Below are 22,511 nucleotides of genomic sequence, written 5' to 3' on the forward strand. Positions count from 1 at the left end.
AGAAACAACCAAAGCTGTGGCTGAAGAATAGTAAGGAAGGGGAGCTATTGGGAGATGGACCCTAGACATCAGAGGGGCGTAAGCATATAGGATACTGTAGACCATTGCACATCATTTGGACTTTATTCTAAGTGACCTGGGAGCCACTGGAGGGATTTAAGCAAAGGAGTGACCTGGTTTGGCTTAGTTATTTTTTTAGGATCACTTTGGCTACTGAGTGAAGAATGGACTATAGTTGGGCAAGGATGGAAACAGGATATAAGTGAAGAAACTATTGCAAGAATGCAGGCGGGAGATGATGGCATCTCAGAAAGGCTGGTGGCAGTTGGGGTGACGAAAAATGATCAAGTCATAGATACCATCTAAAAGTTGAGCCAAAATGATTTGCTATTGATGTGAATTTGGAGTATGAGAGGAAAAAAAGGGTCAAAGATGACGCCAAGCTTTTATGACATGAGCAACTCGAATAATGGAATCATCATTTTCTGAGATGGGGTAGACTAGAGGAAAAGCTGATTTAACTGGGAAAATAAGGGTTTTGCTTTGGATAGCTGAAGGTTAATATGACTATTAGACATCTGTTAGCCTTCAAACAAAAAACAAAAATTTTAACCAAAATGTTTTGCACCAAAAACATTTTCCTGATATTCCCTTTCACCTTTCAGGAGAAATGTAAAAAGTAAAATAAAATTAATTCAAATTTTTTTACATGTAACCCTGTCTGCAGACAATAGTTTATCCATAAATTGACTAGCCTGTTAATTTTCCTTTCATTGAATAATATATGCAAAGGGATAGAAGCTCACTTTAACAACAGCAGAACAGTAGTCTGCTGAAACTGACCATCACAAAGTCTGACTAAATCAGGGAGAAAGCTTGCTTATCAAAGTTTCAGATGGCACCCAGCTGGGAGGAATAGCTAGTAACTCTGGATGACAAAATCTAGATTCAAAAGCCAGGCTAGAAGGATGGCATAGAATACAAGATGAAATTTATCAGACTACATTTAAAATACCACCCTCAGATCCAAAATTATTTGTGCAAGTACAGAATGGGAGAGGCTTTAGTTTCCCAGAAATTCATGTAAAACAAAGTCATAGGGGATTAGTTGATTGTAAGCTCATTATGTAATAGTATGGTACATGACTTTCAACAAAGCTAATGTAACATTAATAGAAAGTAGTGTCCTGAGAAAGAGAGTTAATAATCCCAATGTATTGTGCACAGAACTGTCTATACACATGGGGATAATTGTGCTCAGTTCCAATGCCATATTTGAAATAGTAAGCATCAACAGAAAGGTGGTCAGAATATAATGGGCTTAAAACTCTCACTGCTTTCAAAATGTATCTCTAGCGATCGCTTTGGAGAGATAAGCATTGAGAGAAATGGCTTTATATCTCTCAAGTTAGGTAATTACCTGCTCGTGGTTATTCCTTCCTTTTGACTATTTCCAACTGAGGGTGTGGGATGATGCTTGTTATAAGAACAAAGAGTGGGGCTACCCTTGACCAGCTCTGAATACTACCTAGCCTATCTTTTTTAATCAAAAGATACACTGGATCCCATTGACATTTAAAAAGTTCTTTTGTAAATGATTCAAGTGATCTGCCCCAAAGCCGCAGAGAAGAAAGGGAGAAGTAAGAGCAAAAAGGAAATAGAGGTCAGTTCATCTAAGCTTCCTTGGTTCCTAGCACTACATAGAGTGGTAAAGACCTTAGTCTTATAAGGGGTCTCACGTGGGTGCTCTAACTCTCCTGCATTCACCTCTTTGCTCATCTTCTTTATCTCAGCCCTTACCCTTTAATACCTCCCTGAGCTGATGTTTCTGTCCCATGTGCCTATCCTAGAGGCCAGATTAAAAAAGGACCAATCCCAGTTCATTCTTGGCTCTCAAATTCTGCTGCCTCAAACATTCTCTTCTTCACAGTTTCTGCTGTCTCCTCAAATGGAGAGAAAGATAAACTCCATGCTGAAAATTTAATGGAAGAAATGAAATATAAATTTAAAATGAAATATAAGTTTATCACAATGACAATTTCCTTCAAAGATCATGTGTGTAGCCCTCCGATGCATATGACTCTTACTGTCATGAAAATGGCACTATTTATGGCAGAGACAGCTAGCATCTGTACTGGAGATTTGGTGCTGACAAATAGTTTCTATAGTTAGGGACTATAACTTCTTAGCCTCTCTCTCAAAGCTAGGAAGGACCAAATGGCTAGAATTCCTATCACTTGAATGTGAGCAGGAGTATATGCCTTACCTTCAAGTTACAAGCTTAAAAAGTGAGTGTATTCTGGGTATTTATCTGAAGAAACACAAAATACTACTTTGAAGGGACATGTGCATCTGTATGGTAATTGCAGTATTATTTACAATAGCCAAGATATGGAGGCAAACCGGGTGTCCACCAATGAGTGAATGGATAAAGAAGAGGTGGTACATATATACACAATGGAATATTACTCAGGCAAAAAAAAAAAAAAAAAGAGGAAGAATGAAATCTTGCCATCTGCAATAACATGGATATACCTAGAGGGTATTGTGCTGAAAGGAGTAAGTCAGACAGAGAAAGAAAAATGTCATGTTTTCAGTTACACGTGGAATCTAAAGAACAAAATAAACAAACCAAAACAAACAAATCATAGATACAGAGAACATTTTGAGGGTTGCCATAGCGGGGGATGTTGTAGGGGAGAGAGGGTGGATGAAAAAGGGGAAGGGATTAAGAAGTACAAATTGGGTGATCATTTTGTAAGTTATATAAATGTCTAATCACTATGTTGTACACCTGAAAGTAATATAATATTGTATGCCAACTGTAATTGAAAAATAAAAAAACTATTAAAAAAATAAGTACAAACTGGTAGTCACAAAACAGTCATGGGAATGTAAAGTACAGCATAGAGAATATAGTCAATAATATTGTAATAACTATGTAGAATGCCAGGTGGGTACTAGACTAATTGGGGGGATCATTTTGTAAATTATATAAATGTCTAACCACTATAATGTTCACTTGAAACTAATGTAAAATACTAAATATCAACTGTAATTAAAAAATTAAAATATTTTAAAACTAAATTTAAAAAATCAAAGAAGTGAGTAAAATTCTTCCAATATCTTTTTTCCCATCCACCGGCTAAATGCAGAGGGTTCCAAGACCCTAGATTTGGATATAGAGACAATACTAAAGGATCTTGGACCCTAATCACCATCTGAAAAACTTTCAGTATTAAGCTATTAGGTGAATAAAAAAACAAATTTCTATTGTGCTGAGCTAGATGTGGGTGGGAGAAGAGGTTGGGGGGGAGACTAATTTGTTACAGCAGCTAATGTTACCCTAACTGTTATATTATTTTTTTTGGGGGGGGGAACAACTCTGGGATCAAATGCAAATTTCTTACCTCTCTAATTTCCAGGAGATGGAAGAAAGCAAAGGAGGACACTTTCCTCATCCTAACTCATATATCTCATGAGAACTGTTGAAAGGAAGCTAAAACTGAGAATCCTTGTTTTGTGTGTGTAAACGCACATATGAATGTTTGGGAAGATGGTGGTGTTTATTGATGTATATAGCAGGAATAATCAATTGTTAGAAGTTTCAGGAAGTTCAATTCACTTCGATGAATGGAAGATCTTTCTAAACCTGCACCATATATATGCTCCGTGAGGGTAGGCACCATGTTTGTATGGTTCACTGCTATGCCGCAGGAAAAATCATGGCGGCTAGCAAAAAAAATTGGTATTCCGTAACACCTGTTAAATAAGGTTTTAAAAATAATTTTGAAACCCCTTGCATTCACCACCAAAAAAACAGTGCTATTCCACAGAAAATCACAGAGAGTGATTTTCCAGTATTGAAAGTTTTCTGTCTCAGCGAGGTCAACCAGGAAGGTTGGCCTAGATTACCTCTCAGCAGATCCCTTCCAGTTTTAATACCCTACCTCTCATTACCTTTCAAAGTACTTTCCCATTCGTTTTATGTTTCAATTCTCATAACAAATCTGTGAAATTGTCATTTCACTTTTATAAGTTAAAAAAAATGAAATATTAGGATAAAATGACCCATCGAAGTTCACCCTGCTATTTAGTGATGAAGCTGAAACTAAAATTTTAATCATTTGACTCATGGAACAGAATTCTCTGATGCTTCTCAATTCTGAAAACAAAGAAATAAAGAAAAATAACACTCTTATTGAGTGTTCATGATGCTAAATACTTTATATACATTTTCTCAATAATCACAACCACTCTGTGAAGCATGTACTATAATTAATCTATTTTATAGTGAATATCAGGGACTTACAAGGATAGGTAAGTTTACAGAGCTCAAAGGTTGCAGACCTTGATTTGGAGCCAGTTTGTCTCACCCAGACCTTTATTCTTAAGCTCTATAACTATGACCACCCTACCAAGTGCAGGAGAAATCATCATGAGTCAGGGTAGTTCATAGAAGACCTCACTAGAAAGATAAGGCTCAATCTGGGCCTCTACTGAGGTGTCCTATTCAGAGACTGGCCACAAAATGTTTCAAAAGAGAGAGGATTCACATATATTTTCTTGTGCTTTTGACATTCCCAACTATCTCCAAGGAACCTAGAAAGAGCACAAGATTGAGGAGAATGGAAAATTTACTTACCTATATCTTTCTAAAATTTGTAGATCGTCCCCACGGACAAAAGAATTCCATAAGGGAAAAGAAATCATGCTTGGGTTTAGAACTTGAAAGTTTAAAAAAAATCTCAGCAGAGACAGCCAAGGTTGCCTATGATACCTTTCAGGGAGGGATTGTCTGAACTTTGAAGACTGCAGAGGCATAGACCCTTAAAGTGGCAGAACTAGACTAGCTATATGGACACCAGGCCTCAGAAAATATTCCAAACACTTATAACTTACACTGTCCCCTTGCCCATGGCCATGCCCCCACTGTCACTAACCCCTGGTGTTTTCTTTTATTTTCTTACTTTCTCTTAAATTCTTGCTTTCACTGCAGCCCTGCCCACATTTTCCCAAACAAAGATTTACTTGGGAGATTTAATCATGAACATTTACCAAAAAATGGAAAGCAAGTGCATCGAGCAGGGAGAACCTGACTTCGATAACACCCCTGCCCTGCCCCCTGCTTCCCTAGACCAGTCTACCACTGCTGCAACGTATTTTCCTCTCAGTCAGATTCAGAGCTCTTCTCCCAAGCACTGTGTCCCATCCGTTTTGGTTAAGAGACACTAACTATATTGTAAGTAATAGCCCGCCAGCAGCAATGTTGCTAACGGGCCTGTCTGTGCCTGGGTTATGAATGGGCCCATCTCAGCGGCAGTCACACCACTCTGGGCTGAGAGCTCATCCCGTCTTGCAAGGTCAGACTTCATTGGTTTTTGGATGATAGGGAAATCTCCTAGGAAAACCTAGGACACAGTCGAATGAGCTGCCCCATAGATGATTTTCTCCCCTGGAAGGCAGTGCCTTTTTTCTTCTCTGGGCCCAAGGTCATCAGTGCCTCAAAAGACCAAGTTTTTGATACTTGGATGCAACACTCAGCATAAACCCCAATGGCTTCCTCCTGGCCTTAGATTGTATGTATAAGGGTAATATATAAAGGGTGTCTTTACCCACCAGCACCTATGAGTACTGCCTTATTCTTTGTATCACTCTAACCCAGTGAAGTATCAGACACAGGATCTGCAGTCAGAGAGTATTTGTTGACTCTAGCTTAATTTTATTGAAGACCAGGGACTATTCTAAGTGCTTTACTCATTTCATTTTTTAAGATGTTTCTAATAAACCTATGCATTATATATTGTCATTCCATTGTTGGAGTTGAAAAAGCCAAGGCTCCCGTAATTTCCCATCTTAAGGTTCTATAAGTGCTGAGAGGTGGGGCCAGCATTACAGACTGTCTGACTCCAAAATTCCATCCTCTTAAGCACGTGATCATACTACTTCTTTAAACAACAATCAAAAAAGCATTCTTAATATCAGCTGCATTTTAAAGTCACTGACATTTTCATATCCAATCTTAAAAGTCTGATCCAAGTGGTCCATACATAAGCGTGTGTGATTATGTATACGTGTATGTATGTAAGTATACACATCCCGATTTGTACTAAGGGAGAGGGAGAAGACTCTAAATAGTGGTTTGGGGGAACAAAACAACCACTGCCCTCTTTGGCTCTGCTCTAGTACATCCCTGGCCCTTGTCCCTTTGGCCCCCACAACTTACGGATCCCACAGCTAGGCCAGTCTCACACTTTGCACCACTCCTGTCCTTGCTCCTACCCCCTACTTCATTCTAGGCCATTTATCTTAGGACCCTTCGGCCTGTCTTCTTTCAAACCAAACTTTCTCCTTATAGATTGGACAACTAAACTGCACTTTCCTAGTTTTTGACCCTTGGCATTCTCTAAGGATCTCCCCCAACAAGATTTTGCTTTCTTTTAGGATCAGGTACATTCCTTGCCTCAGGTTTGTACTGGCCCGAAGGATCCCTGAATCCTTTCACTTATGTATCATTCATCCAACAAATATTTATTAAGCATCTACTTTGTGTCTGTGCTGGGCCTTGAGAACGCATTGGTGAACATGACCATATGGAGCCAGCCCCTGAGTTTCTTACTCTCTACTTGGGAGAGAGATAAAAATGCAGGCAAAAATTACAGGTAGCAAAGAAAAAATAACTTTTATGTTAAAGCTTGAAGCAGAATTTCTGAAAGTGGAAAGCTATCTTGTTTAACAATATACCTTGGTAGGCCAAATGGGCAAAAAGTCAGGCCCCAAAGCCAGGTATGCCAAAAGGAGTGAATCAAAGAATTGCTCTGCATTATAAAGAGGAATTTCAATCTGCTTAGGTAGCCCAACTGGGAAGAGTAAAGAGGCAATGGGTAAAGCCAAATGCATTTTGGGAAAAGAAGAAACCTATTACCACAAATGCAAAGGTCAGAGAATTTGGCAGTGGTAGAAACATCCAAAGGATTTTCTCACCAAGCCAGAATTCATTTTACATTCTTTGCTATGTTCTACCCATGTGCTTTGCTCTGTATCTCCTCAGTAAAATATGTGATACGGTACAGCCTTTGTTTGTACTTTTGTGTAAATTTTTGGACAGGGCAGCAAAGAGAAACCTCATCTTCCTCACACACTTCTCTGTTGAGACCATAATGACAGAAGAACATGACTCCAAGAGAGGAGAGTAATCCTGAAATTCCAGGGCATGGTTGGTCACAAGGAGTAGAGGCTCAAAGCAGAGCTGAGGAGGAATGAAGCCTCAGATGTGGATTTCACTGACTTGCCCTCCCAAATAGACTAGACCTGTGGTAGATCTCAGCCCTGATGCACATTAGAATCACCTGGGTACTTGTAAATGCGTGGTTGCTCAACAACGTGATCTAATTTGTCTGAGAATGTTAGTATCAGTATTATTTGAATCAGAGAACAGTGATCCTTGAAGGGAGGAGGGGCATTCAGACCTGATTATAATGTGGCAAGTGTTTAAGAGGCATAAATAAACAGAACTAAAGAACAGAAATGTGGCAATGACAGATTGAAGTGGCAGCTAGTTGAAGTCTGAGGACCGAGTAGGAATTAGCCAGGCAAAGAGAAAAGAGTTAAACAATGGAACAATGTACCACAAAGAGGAAAAAGTAGAAATCGAACTCAGAGTTCAAACTGTACAAGGAGTTCAGTAAGGCTAGAGCTTGGTATGTGTATGGAGAAGGGCAGGAAGGGAAGTGAAGAGGTGGGGAAGGGTGAATTAGTGGCAAGAAGTACAGCCAAAGAAATAAAAGGATTCCAGATTATGGAGATTATTGTGTGCAATCAAGAACCAGATGTATCCCAACTCCTTTAGATCTGGAAGACAATACCTCTTCCCTCTACCCTTTTAATTTCATTTATGTAGCAAGTTAACCCTTGCTACATAAGAAACAACTCCCAAACTCAATGGCTTAAATTATTGTTGCTCATAAATCTGTAAGTCCACAGGGTGGTTCTGCTAATTTGGGCCAGGCTTGGATGATCTCGCCTGGGCACACTCATGTGATTGTGATCAGTTGGTGAGTAGGACAGTGATGGCTTCTCTAGGATGTTTCACTCCTGTATCTAATGGCTTACTACTAGCTGTGGCAACCACAGCCAATATAACAGGGCCACATTATTTCTCATTTTCCAGAAGGCTAGCTTGGGCTTTTCGCATGGCAATGCCTTCTCTGAGAGAGGGAGCAAAAGCGCACAAAAGCTCTTGGTTTCTAGGCTCAGAATTAGTGCACTTTCCCCTCTGCAACATTTTATTAGAAAACAAGAAAAAAAAAAGTCAGTCCTTATTTAAGAGATGAGAAAATCGTCTCCTCCTCATGAGGGGAGGAGCTGCAAAGTCACATTCCAAGAGGAACAGCTACAGGAATCAAAAACATTGCAGTCATTATTGCAATGGACCTGCCACACTTCCATAACCCTCACTGCCTCCATAGTTTTCTCATGTTTTGGAAATGGGAGGGGATTCAGGAACATGCTATCTTTTAGGTGCCACAAGAGGACACAAATCTAGCCTCGGCTCATACTGACCAACCAATCACAAGCAATAGCCAGCCTCCCAGTCCTAATTGCTTTGCCCAGTCTTCACTTGCCATCGATTTCCTATTTTCCATCTCTGACTCTCCGATGTTGTTTTTCTTAACACCACAAACTGTTGGTTGCTTTGTGTGTCCCTCAGGCCTGTGTGGGTATTTCTTTTACATTAGTGCACAAAGAAGCTATAGCATTCCCCCAGGCTGCCAAGGTGAGCATTAGGGCAAGGCCAGTGATCACAGGCCCTGCCAATGACAGGAGGTAGGGATTTCCAAAGAAAAGCTGGGCCTTTGCATGCCAGTCCTTCTGAAAGACATCATGCTGCTGCCTAGACGTCCCCCAACTCCCTACCTCCTCCACAGAACTGTGTGATAAAGCTTGTCAGCACCTGGCCAGTGGGCCTTCCAGGCTCACATCAGCTATAACACTTGACCAGTCTCCCTTTTGACACCATGTCCAGTCTGGAGTCTGCATTTGAAGAATGGAAAGGAAAGAAAATTGGCGCTTTGGAGGGCAGAGCAAAAGAAGCTGCTCATCAAGAAGAAAGAGTAAAAGGGCTGGGAAGAGTTTTAGTCGTTGACTGCACATCTTATAAGGACTAGTACTAGTGGAAAGCAATTTCTTGTCTCTCTTCTGAGGAAAGAGTAAGAAATTTTGAACTTAAAATTCAGAAGAGAATTATGTTAGATGGAATGGAGAACTTTCTGTCTGGAAGATATGTAGTAAACAGGATACAGGATAGGAGTCAGGCACAGTCTCTGCCCTTGAGAAGTTTCCAGTGCTGATAGAGATCCCACAGTGATGCACATAAACCAGTAAAGAAGATTGTGCAATGCAACTTAACTGTACATACACAAGTGATTTGGCAGGGACTCAGTTGCAATAAAATTTTAAAGAAGGAAAAATAGCTAAGTAAATCTTTGTAGAATTGGTAGGATTTGATCTAAGAGGGATTTGTATAGACAGGAGCAAGACAATTACAACTTAGGAACTATATGAACAAAGGAAGTGGGGTGACCAACTTGTTTCACTCCTATATCTGGTGGTTGACCACTAGCTGTGGCAACGACAGCCAATATAATAGGGCCACATTATTTCTCATCTTCCGGCAGGTTATCTTGGGCTTTTCACATGGAGAATCTCCTCAATCCTGGGCAAACTGGCATGATTGGTCACTCCAAAGGAAGAGAAACATGAATTAATGTAATTTGTGGAAACATTAAGGACATAATTTTGACAAGATGGCAGAATTTAGGTCAAGGACTACCCTGAAAGCAGAGGTAGAGACAGGACAGTCTGATGGCTGCTTCCTAATTGCTAATTCTAACACTTCTGTCTTCAGAAGACTTTTAAACTTCTTCAATTTTGGTTATAAATGTCTCACAGAGCACATATTGGTTAAAGATAAAACCATTATTTTGGTTCTGTTACGTGAGTCAGAAGACAGTGCCTTCCCTCAGGAAGATTGTTTTTAGGAGAGTAATGCTACTTGATAACACTTATCTCCCAACATCTTGCACATGGTAAGAGCCCAGTAAGTGTTTCTTGGAGGATGGACAGGTGGTTAGATGGAGAGGAGGGAGGGAGGGAGAAAGGGAAGAAAGAGAGATGAAATTCAATAGTAGCTTTGTGAGTGGAGTGATGAATAGGTAAATAGATAACTGGAGAAATATAGATGATTCATAGTGGTTAAAATAATAAATCTGTATAAGGAAAAGTGATATGATGTGGCTAGAAAAAAGCAAGTATAAATTGAAGTTGTATTTTCAAAAATGTTTTGAGTCTGACATTTTAACATTGCCTTCTTACAGACACATTATGTAATCACACCACATCAACCCCCACCCCCATACACACACACACACAGTGGTTACCATCACTTCCTAACTCTCCTTTCAAACTCTTTTACTCTCTCTCCTCTCCTCTGGGGGGAAAAAAAAATTAGATGAAACGAGTTCACTCCCACTAACATGACGTGACCTTGAGCCCATCACTTCAGCTTCCACAGCCTCAATAATTTTATCTGTATAAATAAGAGCACTAGATGAAACGATGCCTGGAGTCCCTGTTAGTGCTAGGATCATAAGCCATTATCGCCATTATTTTTAAAAAATAAAGAAATACAAGATATTCAGATAGAAAAAGAATGATATTTCGGGTATGTCCAAAATTTTCAGGTTGAGAAGTCATGAAATAATCTGATATCTCCTGCACATGTGATGATGTGGCTCCTTTTCTTCTCACATGAGAAATAAGAGGTTAAAAAAAGTGTGGGAGAAGCTCTCTTCTTGCAGGCAAAAGGACCTTTGCCTCTACCCATCATCCCTGAGTGAGGAAACAGAGCTGGAAAAAGAGGATGTGTTTTCATTGTCACTTTCAATCTGGCTCCATGTGGCTGGTGTGAAGTTGTACATTTTGCGGCTGAAGGCAGTGGGCTCCCCAGGATAATAGCAGCTGTTCAAGTGCATATTAGCACTCGAGATGCTTGATAAGAGGAATTAGAGTACCACCCGGTTTCTTTATTTTTTATTTTTTGCCTGGCTGAATCAATAATTAAGTGTATTCTAATAGTGCAGTTTTGCTCGAGATTCTCATTTGGCTCAGGCATTAGGTCTAAATGAAATATTTAGTTGACAGGATACAGTTATGAAGCAAAACCACATTTCTGTCTGTATACTTTAATTTTTCTAATGATGAGAAACCACAGTCTGTCTTCCAGCCCTGACTGCTGTGGCTTTCCTGTCATCCCCTCTTCCAGAGAAAAGATAAAATCCCTCTTCCTCCTGCAGGAAAAATGAGAATGTCACATTCTAGTGTCCACCATCATGTGGGGCCTAGAACAGTAAGAAAATCCTACATTCACCCGTTTTGTCCTAATGCAAACAGACTAATCAGAAAGGCATGGTAGAACCTTCACCTTAGAAACTGGAGAAAGAAAAGAACTGGACTATGTAGGACCAGGATTGGGGGACTGAGTGACTATGTGAAAGTAGCTAGCATCTTGACACACAGGAAGACATACAGTGTGTAGGGTGATGTCAGGCTGAGCAAGGAGCATCAGTCAGGGGTCTAGGCCACAGGAATGCTCCAGGTTAAAGAATGGGTAGCTCACGACCCAGGAACCAGTCTGTTCAGGGCATGACCAGCCTTTGCTGGGGGATCAGAGACAGCTGAGTTCAGGAGGATAAGGCACAGGAGATTCGGGCTTAACTGGGCAAGCTATGGTTTAGGGCAAGTCTGCAATCCCTGTCTCATTACTCCTTTGTGACCTCATAAAAACCTCTTCACCCCTCTGGGGCTCATTTCCTCAACTGCAGATAAAGCACCACAACCTCAGAGGTACCATTCAATGCTGGCTTCTTATGATTCTGATTCCAGCTGATGGGGACATCAAAAGATCATGTTGAGTATATTTCTGCCTCAAGACAAGCATTCGTAGGTACCATCTCATTCGTAGGTACCATGTCTGACCTGTGACCCTTCCCCTCCACTTGCTCCTGTTGTACCTGAGGAAGTCATTCTACCATCTTGTTTATTCACTTTACTGAGGAGACAAGCAGTATCCATCAGAAAATGTTTTCTCACATTTTCTCACACTTGCAGATACCTGGCTCTTTTGTGAGAGAGCACATGCCTCTGTGCTCTCTGGGTTCCTGAATCCACATCTCCTTACACACCCTCTGCCATCCCATCACTGCCTGGAGGGGTCAAAGGGCTCCAGATAACATCACCTTTGAGCTGGGGCAGTGCCACAAGCCTTCTTCATGTGCTTCTGCATTGCAAGCCTAGGTTGGAGCCAACCCGGGCACCAGCCCACAGAGTACTAGAGACTGGGGTCCCCCAGATTAGATATACAATGGCTGCAGATCGCTAATTATTTGTACAGCTTGCTTTTCTGAGTGCCTCTATTTTAGATAAATATTTTGTATACATTTGCTCTAGAAATTAGAAAAGGAGGGAGGGGTAGAAAGGAAAGAAAGTCAAGCGATGTTGATCTTGAATCCAGGCTGGCTTGTTCACTCTTGTAGTGTTTGAGAAGTCAATCCATTCATCTCCAGCAAAGTGGGCAATGCAGAAAAGAAATATTTGTCTAATATTTGCTCAGCCCTATAGTGTCTCACTGTGTATTCCCAGGTGCGCTGGCTTTCGGAGAAAGTTAATCACTATGCCTTAAGATCTCTTTGGCTGTGCCATTTCTGAGCAAAAGGTACAGATATGATTTTTGTTTTGTTTTGTTTTTAAATCTGTATTTTTCTTCTTTATTGTGCATTGCAGCTGGGCAGGTTGTTGCCTGTTACCAAAGGCACAAGGCACTAAAAGGCAGGGACAGGGTGGACAACGAAGGAGGCCAGGCCTGTGGACATGGGTAGGGGGAGGGGTTCCCTTGAGTGTCTCTGTGGACCAGACTCAGGAAGCATATGTGGGGAGAGGTATCACAGGGGGATTCGTCTATGGAGGAGAAGTTCTGTAGCATTGAATCGTTGCCATAGCAGGCATCACCAGGTATCACTGGAACAATCCTCTGAGCTCACGCTTACAATTCTTTTCACAACAGTGTAGCACTTTGATCCCCACAGCAACCCTGGAAGGTGAATAAGGCACTTGGAGCTACGTCTGGCTCACAGACAAGTCAGCTGAAACCCCAAGAAGATGGAGTATATGGCAGGGGGATGGGGAAGAGTAGCATAATGACATCTCCAGATCACAGATTTCCAGCTACTAGGAGGAAGAAATAGAAATTAATCACTTCAGAGTTACCAAATGTTTATCAAAACATACTCCGGGAAGGGAGCAAAAAGAAAACCAAAACCCTGTTGTTCTTCCACACCCCCTCTACAAAGACATTGTCTCCTTGGTATGCCACAAATCCTCCCTACCCCGCATTAAACACTCTTTATGCTAGTGTTTGCTTGTGGAATAAGGGAACATAGTCCCCACTCCTGAATCTTCCTTTTACGTAGAGGAGTGCTGATTAGCCTAGCCCTTCTCCCTTCTTCACCCACGCTTCCAGGACAGGACTAGTAAATAAAGGCTCTACCCCGAAACTCACTGGGTGAGGGGCTGATGCAGTCAGCCAGCCAGATCTCCGGGAGGCCGGAGACCCGTGACTGTGTCTCTCTATTCCAGTTCACTGTCTGGAAGCCCATTGTTTTATATATTTAAGTCAAGCCCTCAAACTAACCTGTATCAATAATCAAGGTGCCTGTGTCGATTTCTATCTTGTTTCAAGGAAGGAAGGCAGGGAGGGAAGAAGGAAGGGAGAAACATAAGAATGAAAACTTTTGCAAGCTGCCTACCAGACATTGTTTGATCAACACAGAGCCACTGTCTCCTAATCTTTCTCTTCTCTTCTCTCTCAAGAAACAGGAGACATGTCTGCTGGGGGTCTTGTCTCCCTCCACTGCCCACGACCAGCAGCTGAGCTGAGGTCCCATTAATCAGAAGCCCTGCCAGGCCCGGTTGTTATTGGTTATGTTTCCTCTGACACTACATTTTTCCCTGACTTGAAATATATGTCATCACTTAATCCACCTGGATGAAAGGTCTGATGTATAACCGTCTCCTCGATCCTACTGCCACTTTATGAAAATGCCCCGCTAAGTCTGATAAAGGACAACTTTGTGTTTCGAATGCTCATAACTTTATCAGATAAAATCCTACCACAAAGAATTACTGGGGCTTCAGGCCAGTTGCAGATTAGGGGAAAAAAAAGAACTTTATTTTGAGACCCTGTACAGTACATATGACGTCTCTCTTACATGTCATCGCAAAAAGCTTTTGAAGATAGAAAGTGTGTGTCTTAGAGTTAGCACATGCCATAAAGGTGAAAATATGGTGCTCTCCAATAAAACTGCATTCTCAGCCCCTCCCGCTCCACATCTTCTAGCCAAGCTCTGCCAAATCTGCTTTTCTCAGGGCGCAGCTGAGCAGAAATAACGTGGTTTTGGAGTCATAAGACATGGCTTCAATTCTAGCTCTGCTATTTCACTAGGCGTGATTTTGAGAAGATTACTTAAGCTCCCTGGAGCCTCAGTTTCTCTTTGGTAAAATAAAAGAAATTACACCCACCTTATACAATTATTCTAATAATCCAATAAAACACAGTTATTCACTTCAAATATGTTTGTTCTTTCTCTTTCATTTCACCTCCCTTTGTCTTTCGCTTTCACATCCTAGGAGATACGCTCTCCTTTATTTCACAAATCTTCCACTGATTTTAAAAAAATAAGTTTTAGTGACTATTGTTTTAACTTTCAAGTGCTCTTTCTTGTGGTCTCATTATTCCCTTAAAAAAAATAGTATCCTATTCTTGTTTCTTAAATGCAAATCTTCTCTTATCTCTCTACAGATTTTACAAGGATTTTTTTTTTCTTATGTTTTCCTTATGCTCCTTGTTTTGTTTTGTTTCTCTAAACTGACTTCTCTCGTAGTTTGGTCACTGCTTTCATGCTTTCCCCAAATGTCTGGTGATCCTTAGTAATCCTTTAGAACAAGGCACAAATACCTGACTGAAAACCCCATGCACAAGGGCTTAGCAACTATTGGGATCCATTAGTTTGTAGGACATGGTCCAGTCATGTCTTTAGGGGTTCTCAAATGTCAGGTCTTTCCCCGGGAACAGTCTTCTCTAGAGAACAGCCCTCCTACCCACTGTCTGGCTGGCATAGGCGAGGGAATGGTCAAGAGAAGTAGCCACTGGAGGAGTTCAGAATGTACCTAATATCTTTTTTCCCAAGGCATCTTTCTACCTTAACCCTTGCCTGATGGTCCTATATATAGACTATCCATCACTCAATTTCTCAAGAAAACACAACTTCCTACCAAGTTAGGGGAGGATTAGTCATTTGGCTGCACAGGATGGAGAGATCTGAGTGTCCAAGTGCCCCTTAAACAAACTTCCAGTCAGTCTCCCTGCCCGCGGCTTCACCCCTGATCCACGCTGCAGAAGACACTGGTACTCCCAATTCCTGAAGACTTCTAGGACCGGCTCCTCACTCCTCCTTGGCAAACTCCTCCACAACAGGTAGAAAAATACCTGTTTAATGCCAAGTTGATAAAACTTTCCCAAAGGGATATCATTATCTCTGGCCCATAACATATGTTGAATAAATGTTAATGTCCTTCCTTCCTCCTTTACTGAAAAACAGATTCTGCTCTGTCCATTCATGGCTGCCCAAGAAAGGTTTTGAGGGGCATAAAATGCCTTCCCCGAGACCGAGAGTACTCCCCATTTGCTCCTAGAATTCCCACAGAATGAGTTGCTTGCGACGATGTTTTCAAGATATCTGCAAAAAATGCAGGTATAATGAGAGTGTGGTAGGTTAGATTATTGACCTTGAGCCTTGCTCCCCTTTAATAGACTTATACATACTTTATCCTTTGCAGTAATCCCAGTGAGGAAGGGTGTGTTGATGGTTGGCTTGGGCACATGACTTCCTCTGTCCAATGATATGTTAGCAAACAAGATGGGAGGGGAGGCTTTAAAGAAGCTAGAGAGACCTGGCATGCTTCTGTGTGCTGCATGACCTACCAAAAGAAGAGCATGCCCTGGGAAGCACCTGCCCTTCAGCTGATCCCAGAATGAAGACATGTGGTATAGCCCCTGATGTCTGACCTGACATCTGGAGTCCAGGTAAGCCAGGGGAGCCCAGTCAAGATCACCCACTCACACCCACGAGCACAAAGAAGTTTATTAAAGAGCAAGAGATTGGTCAAAGAAAAATAAACGTGAAGGGGAATTATCCTCAAAACATCTAGAGCCTCAGTTCCTTTTATGGAAGCTGTGCCTGGCAGGAGACCACTGAGGCTGGGATGCTCAGCCTAGCAGGAGTCCATTGTACTTAAAGGAGAAGAATCCTGCCTAAACTCTCCAGGGGCTTCTGACTATTTCAAGAATAAAGGCCAAATTTCTTCCCTGGCTCACCAGGTCCTCATGACCTGCACCTCTGATGGCAGCCCCTTTGCCCATTCATGTGCCCCACCCTCTGGCCTCCTTCTGTGCTCACAAGTACCAAGCTGTCTTGCCTAGGGGTTCTGCACTTGCTGTTCTTCTGATTAGAACACTCTTCAGAAGACCAGCTTCTCATTCTGCAGTTTTGTCTCAAGGTCACCTCCTGAAGTGGTCTTCCCTATTATGCTCTATGCCTTTAGGCTTTTTTTGGTTATGATAATAATGGATTACTTATCATCTCCTTGGAGGATATTATTTATTAGTTTATAAGTTTATTTCCTGACTTCCTCCACTAGGATTAAAATCCCATGAGGTCAAGGACTTGTCTGACTTTTTGGCTGCTGACTCAACAGCATTTGAAACACTGGTGTTAGTGGGCACTCAGTGAATGTGTATGGTCTAAGTGAAGGACTAAGAGAATGATTAGTAGAAGACAATATTGGGAAGACAAGTTGGGCCTTACCAAGTGGACTCAGGTGCCAAAATGAGGAGACTGAACTGTATTTGGTGAGCAATGGGGAACCACTGAGGGCTTGGGAGATGAGCATTGTCCTCCAGGAAGGGAAATCTGGCAGGTCTGTGAATTTTGAAAGGAGATGGAGTCCACTTAAGTTCATCAATGTCCAGGTAACAGATGCTGAAAGCCATAACTCAGGTAATAATCATAGGACTAGACTTTGTCCTAGCATTGAGAGATGTGCTGAAAAAAGTGGCCATCCGCTTTGCAATTCCATTGGCTGCTCCAAGTGATCACCCAGCCCTCTCTGAGAACCAGGTCTGGGCCCATGACTGGCAGCTTTGGTTCAGGCTTTCCTCTCTGGCTGCTGCCTCTGCTTGATTTCTGGTCAAGGAATAGCCCACAGCTGTCAGTTTAGTTGCTGCTTCTTTCTTCCCTGGTTGATTTTAAACTTGGAGTTTGCAAATCCAGGCCACAACTGTTGTTTTCAATTCCCCAAGGCAGATTTAGATCCAATCACTGAGTAAAGGCAGACAGAAGGAGCTGCTGTGCAGGTTGCGCCTCCATTAATAAGTTTTCCTGACAGCAGAAGGAAGTCTTTCCAGTCAATTCTTTGTAGTCAAGTCCTGATTGTCGTCCTCCCGTTGTTAATATTGTTGTTAAACTCCTGAAGCCGCACTGAGTGAAAGCTAATTATAATAATTAACAGAGAACTCCTGAACTTGTCAAACTGGTAATTATAAACCACGGGGACTTTTATCATTAATAGATGCCATAGAAAGTGAAGGCACAGGGGTGCTGGCAGAGAGAAGAGCACAGGAGATGTTCCGGTCCAGAGCCAAATCCTCATGCCACCAGGATGTGAGGACATGGCTGCTCTTGGCTCTGCGCCCGACACTCAGGCTGCTTCTACTTTCCTGCAAACCAACCCCAGGTCTCTCCATCCCCACACCCTCCACCGCCACATCTGAGAGAACTTGCATTCTGCACAAGGGCACACATGCACACACACATGTACACACTCTTATACATTCACATACTTAAACAGGATCGGTTTCTATATAATGGGGTTTTATTGTCATTCATTCGTGAAACAAAATTTACTGAGCATTTACTAAATACTAGAACTTACTTTAGTCACCAGAGGTAAAATTGTGGATAAGACAAAATGCCTGTCCTCAAAGACTTTATACTCTAATGAATGAGGAAGGAAATTTTTCAAAAAGAGCCCTTTAAAATATAATAGAATTTTAAAGTTGTTCCAGTGAAGGCATTTGCAAAGTGCATGTGAGAATAGGAATAAGTTATCTAAATCTGCCAGAATGGGAAATGACCCTAGTATCAAAACAACAGAAAACAATGAAATCCTAACTTAAGAGCAGTGGTTCTGAATATTTAATAGTTCCTAAATTACTGAACATTTAATAATTCCTAAATGCAATTAAGAACGGGAAGAAAGTCATGGACTTTCACTTTGGAAACAAGCTCAGTCATGCACAAATACAAAATTGTTTCTAGAGTGTCAACATTTCATGGAGACCCTGAAGTTCCTTCTACCTCTGTTGGGGATCTATAGACCTATATGCTAAAAATCTCTGCTGTGTAAAGCACTGAGCACTTTGCTTGGCTCATAGAAGATACTCAATGAGAGATAGCTGTTATTAACATTATTAACACCTCACAGTCTTTTTGGAAGGACTATGTAAGATAAGATATGTGGAAGTACCTGATTAGCTCCAAAGAACAAGATGCATGTTGTTTATTATTATTAACAAACACTAGTTGGTTAAGTCTGGTCACTGTCTTGTTGCTTGTGCACAGGCAGGACATCTTTGCCCAGCTGCAGTCCCCATCATGGCTTCTCAACCACATCACCTATGCAGATAAGGATCTCAGCAACTCCTCTAGAAAATACTTCCCTCTCCCTTCTCCAAGGCTGGCCTAGGGCACCACAGACCACTTTATGCTGGCGGTGCTTGAGCCCTTCTCACTGGAAGCCCTAGGAATAGCCAAGCTTTGTTTTTTTTTTTTTTCCCCAGACAGTGGGTACAATTAATTCCATTCTGCTCTTGGGTGTAGTCTCTCCTCCCTGCCACTGATGTGTTCCTTTATAGAACAACTGCAGAGAAGTGGTCTGGAGAGGCTCTGGTGGCCTTCACCTTCTAGCAATCTACATTAGTTCTCTCTAGAGACCACCCAAATTAAATCTGCAATCTAAATAAAAACAACTCTCTCGCTATGTCAAAATTTCTCAAGAAACTGTCCCAAGAACCCTTTTCTAACTAAATTACCTCTCCCAAGTCCCACCTAAATACAAGTTTCGGAACTATTTAAAAAATAACCCTACAAAGTCAGCTTAAATTGTACCCCAGGCTCGGGTCTCAGGGAACAAGGGGGAACTTGAGGTCACCTGAGAGACCCTTGGTGATCTAGCAGGAGAACCAGCTGCTGGCTGGCGACCCGCTCCCTGTCCTAGTGTGCTGTCTTTGAAATTTGGGGGCTTTTCCTGGCAGGGTGAGAAGGGGCAAATGAGTTCAAGAAAGGGTAAGGCTTGGGCCTGTTTCAAAGTCCCTGGACAGTTTTTATTTTTAGCTTAAGCTCAAAAATTGTCAGAAAAACTTCAGAGGCTTCTGGCCCCAACAGCAGCTTTTAGTTTTGGCTGGAACAGGAAAGGGACAGACCACAAGCCACAGAGGGACACTGAAAGGAGACTTAGTGACCTGTCACCAGGACATCCTGCAGCCTTCCTGGGAGAGGAGTGGAAGTCTCTGTGGAGCATCCATGGAACTGGAAAGTCAGGGCGAAGTTTAGGAAGCCTTGCCAAATGGCTCCCACTTCCTGACAAGTTCTGTCTCTTTTTGCTTGAAGGGAGAGGGTCAAGTTAGGCTAGCTTTATCTGGGTTGCTTCTTGCCAGAACCACAAAAAAATAATTTCCTCAGCGAGAGCTTTTGTTTTCAGGAGGGGCTGCAGCGCATCCAAGGAGAAGCCATTGTTTCTGCAGAGGATTTTTAGATCAGCTGCTGGCTTTTGGCGCCCTTCTCCTCCAAGTTCTCCGATCTTTTTGTGCTGCTCTGCTTTCCTGGACATAAACAACAAATGGTCCTATTCACCCTGGAGATAAGATTGTGCTTCTCCCAAAGTCACTGCTGTCCTCTCACTGCCTTTGGAACTGTTTGAATAATGAGGCTCCTAGAGAATTTGTGTTGTTTTATGCTTTTCTACATGGAGATCCGAGATCCCTAGGCAGGCCTGGTGGGCAGTGCCTACAGGGGGTTTCCTGGAGGTGGTTCACAGGGCAGCTGCCCAAGAGAGCTTTTTGTTTGTGTCACAGGCCCAGGCTCTACAGAGCTTTTAAAAAATGATCGTATATACTGCTTTCTCTTCCTTTAAATTTTTAAATTATTTTTTTTCTTGCCAGAGCAAAAAAATGGCTCTTATGCAAAGAATTCTCCACCTTCCAGAAATGGTAGAAACCTTTAGCCTGTGATTTCTTTCCACCTACTAGAAGCTGCTATGGCTCCAGCAGACTTGCAAGAGAAACGGAAAGGATGTTTGCCAGAGTTAGCAGTCAGCTTATTATTCCAAAGCACTTTTTCCCGTGGGATTCCATCCTCCTTGCCATCCCCCGCTGGACTTAGAGATAGAAGAAGACCTGGATTTGAGTTACAGCTGTGCGACTGACCTTAGGCCAGGCATGCTAATCCTCAAACTGTATTTTCTTCATTAGTTAGAGTTGGAGGATGATTCTGCCAACTTCATTTGTTTATGATGAGATTCAAGTATAATAATGGAAAAAAAAAAGCGCTTTGTGAAGTGACAAGTGACATAGACATGTAAAGTGCTATGACATTTTATTAGCACAATCATCATATTGATAATTATTATTATCATTATTACAATAACCTGTTTAAGGCTAAACTTAGCTTTAAATCCTGGCTCTATATTTATTAGCTGTGTGACTCTGAGGAAATTATTACATTTCTCTGTGCCTTAATTTCCTCATTCATAAAAATGGGAATAATGTCACCTAATTCATAGGACTGTTGGGAAGTTTAAAAGAGTTATCACAGGTAAAGTGTCTGGTACATGGCAAGTTCTTAACAGATGTTAGTTACCTTTTCTTTTTACATTTTATTAATTCTTTTAGGTATTCTTCAAAGTTTATTAAGCACCTATTATATGCCAAACCTGTGCCAAGTGCTCAGGATGCAAGAGATAAAGATTTGAGAAATGCATTGTGTAGCAAGGATGAGAAAGAAACTATAACAATTCAGTGGTCTGAGTGGTTTGTACAACCAACTGAGAGAGGATAGATTAATCCTATCTAGGAGCTCACGATGGCACTTGACCCAGGACTTGAAAATGTGCACAGGATTTCACCAAAGCGTAAAAAACCAGGTGAGGGCATTTCAAGCAGAGAGACTTTGATCAAAGTCTCTGAAGCACAGAAGTCTATCAGCAGCAGGAGCTGAGGCTAGAGGAAGCAGAGATCCTCTTAACCTTAAGAGGAACCCACACAAACGATGTGAAGGAGCTGGATCCTATCCAAGAGTACTGGGAAGCCTCTTAGATGCTATAAGCATGGAAGTGCCATCGTTAGATTTGCATTTTAGAAAGACTGCCTATAGTATGAAGTATGGACTGGGGGTGGGAAGTAGGAAGTAAGATAAACGTAGAGGTAGGAAAATTAGTCAAGAGGGATGGAAATAATTCAGAAGACAGATAAGGCTCAAATTAGGGAACCAGCCATGGGGAAGGACAGGTTTTGAACTTGGTGAAAATTTAGCTTTGTGAAATAAAAGAATAGAAGTTAACTTGGGTGTCTGGCTCAGGAAAGAGGGAGGATGGTGATGTCATCAACCTGGAAAGAGAACTAACTTCACACAAAAGATCCCCTCCTGTGCCTTTCTCAAATCACAGAGAATCCAGGAGCAGCCTGACCCTGTGACCAGCTAGTGGGGCTCCTCTGATCAGATATGAGATTAAGGGGCTAATGACCTCAACAACCTTTAAGGCTGAGAGAAAAATGTACCTCCCTTCATATCTCACTTTTGTGCATGTTTGGAGGACCCTAAATAAAATAGGAGACAATGAAATTGTTTTGACTAGTATAAACATAACTACTATATTATAATGACTTTACAACCATAACTACTATATTACATGATATAATGTGGTAGAACTATAAATGTTTAGTTATTTAAAGATTAATGGAATTATACATGATTTTTATTTTGTATTTATGTGTTTTCAAAATATTCTAACATTATTATTTATAATGATAAAAAATAATTATTAACCCAAAAGAAAAATGAGCAAGAGACTTGAATAAAAACAGAAGATATCCAAGTAGCCAATAAACATACAAAAAGATGCCTGACTTCTTTTAGACATCAAGAAAATTCCATTTAAAAATCACAATGCCTAGTTGTTACCGGAGGGTGAGTGGTGGGAGGAGGAGAGAGGTAGATAGGGTAAAAGTGGTCAAATATGTGGTAACATTAAAGAATTTTTTAAAATTTTTAAAAATTAAGAAT

Source organism: Pteropus alecto, unplaced genomic scaffold (assembly GCF_000325575.1).
Source record: "Pteropus alecto unplaced genomic scaffold, ASM32557v1 scaffold224, whole genome shotgun sequence".
Taxonomy (NCBI): domain Eukaryota; kingdom Metazoa; phylum Chordata; class Mammalia; order Chiroptera; family Pteropodidae; genus Pteropus; species Pteropus alecto.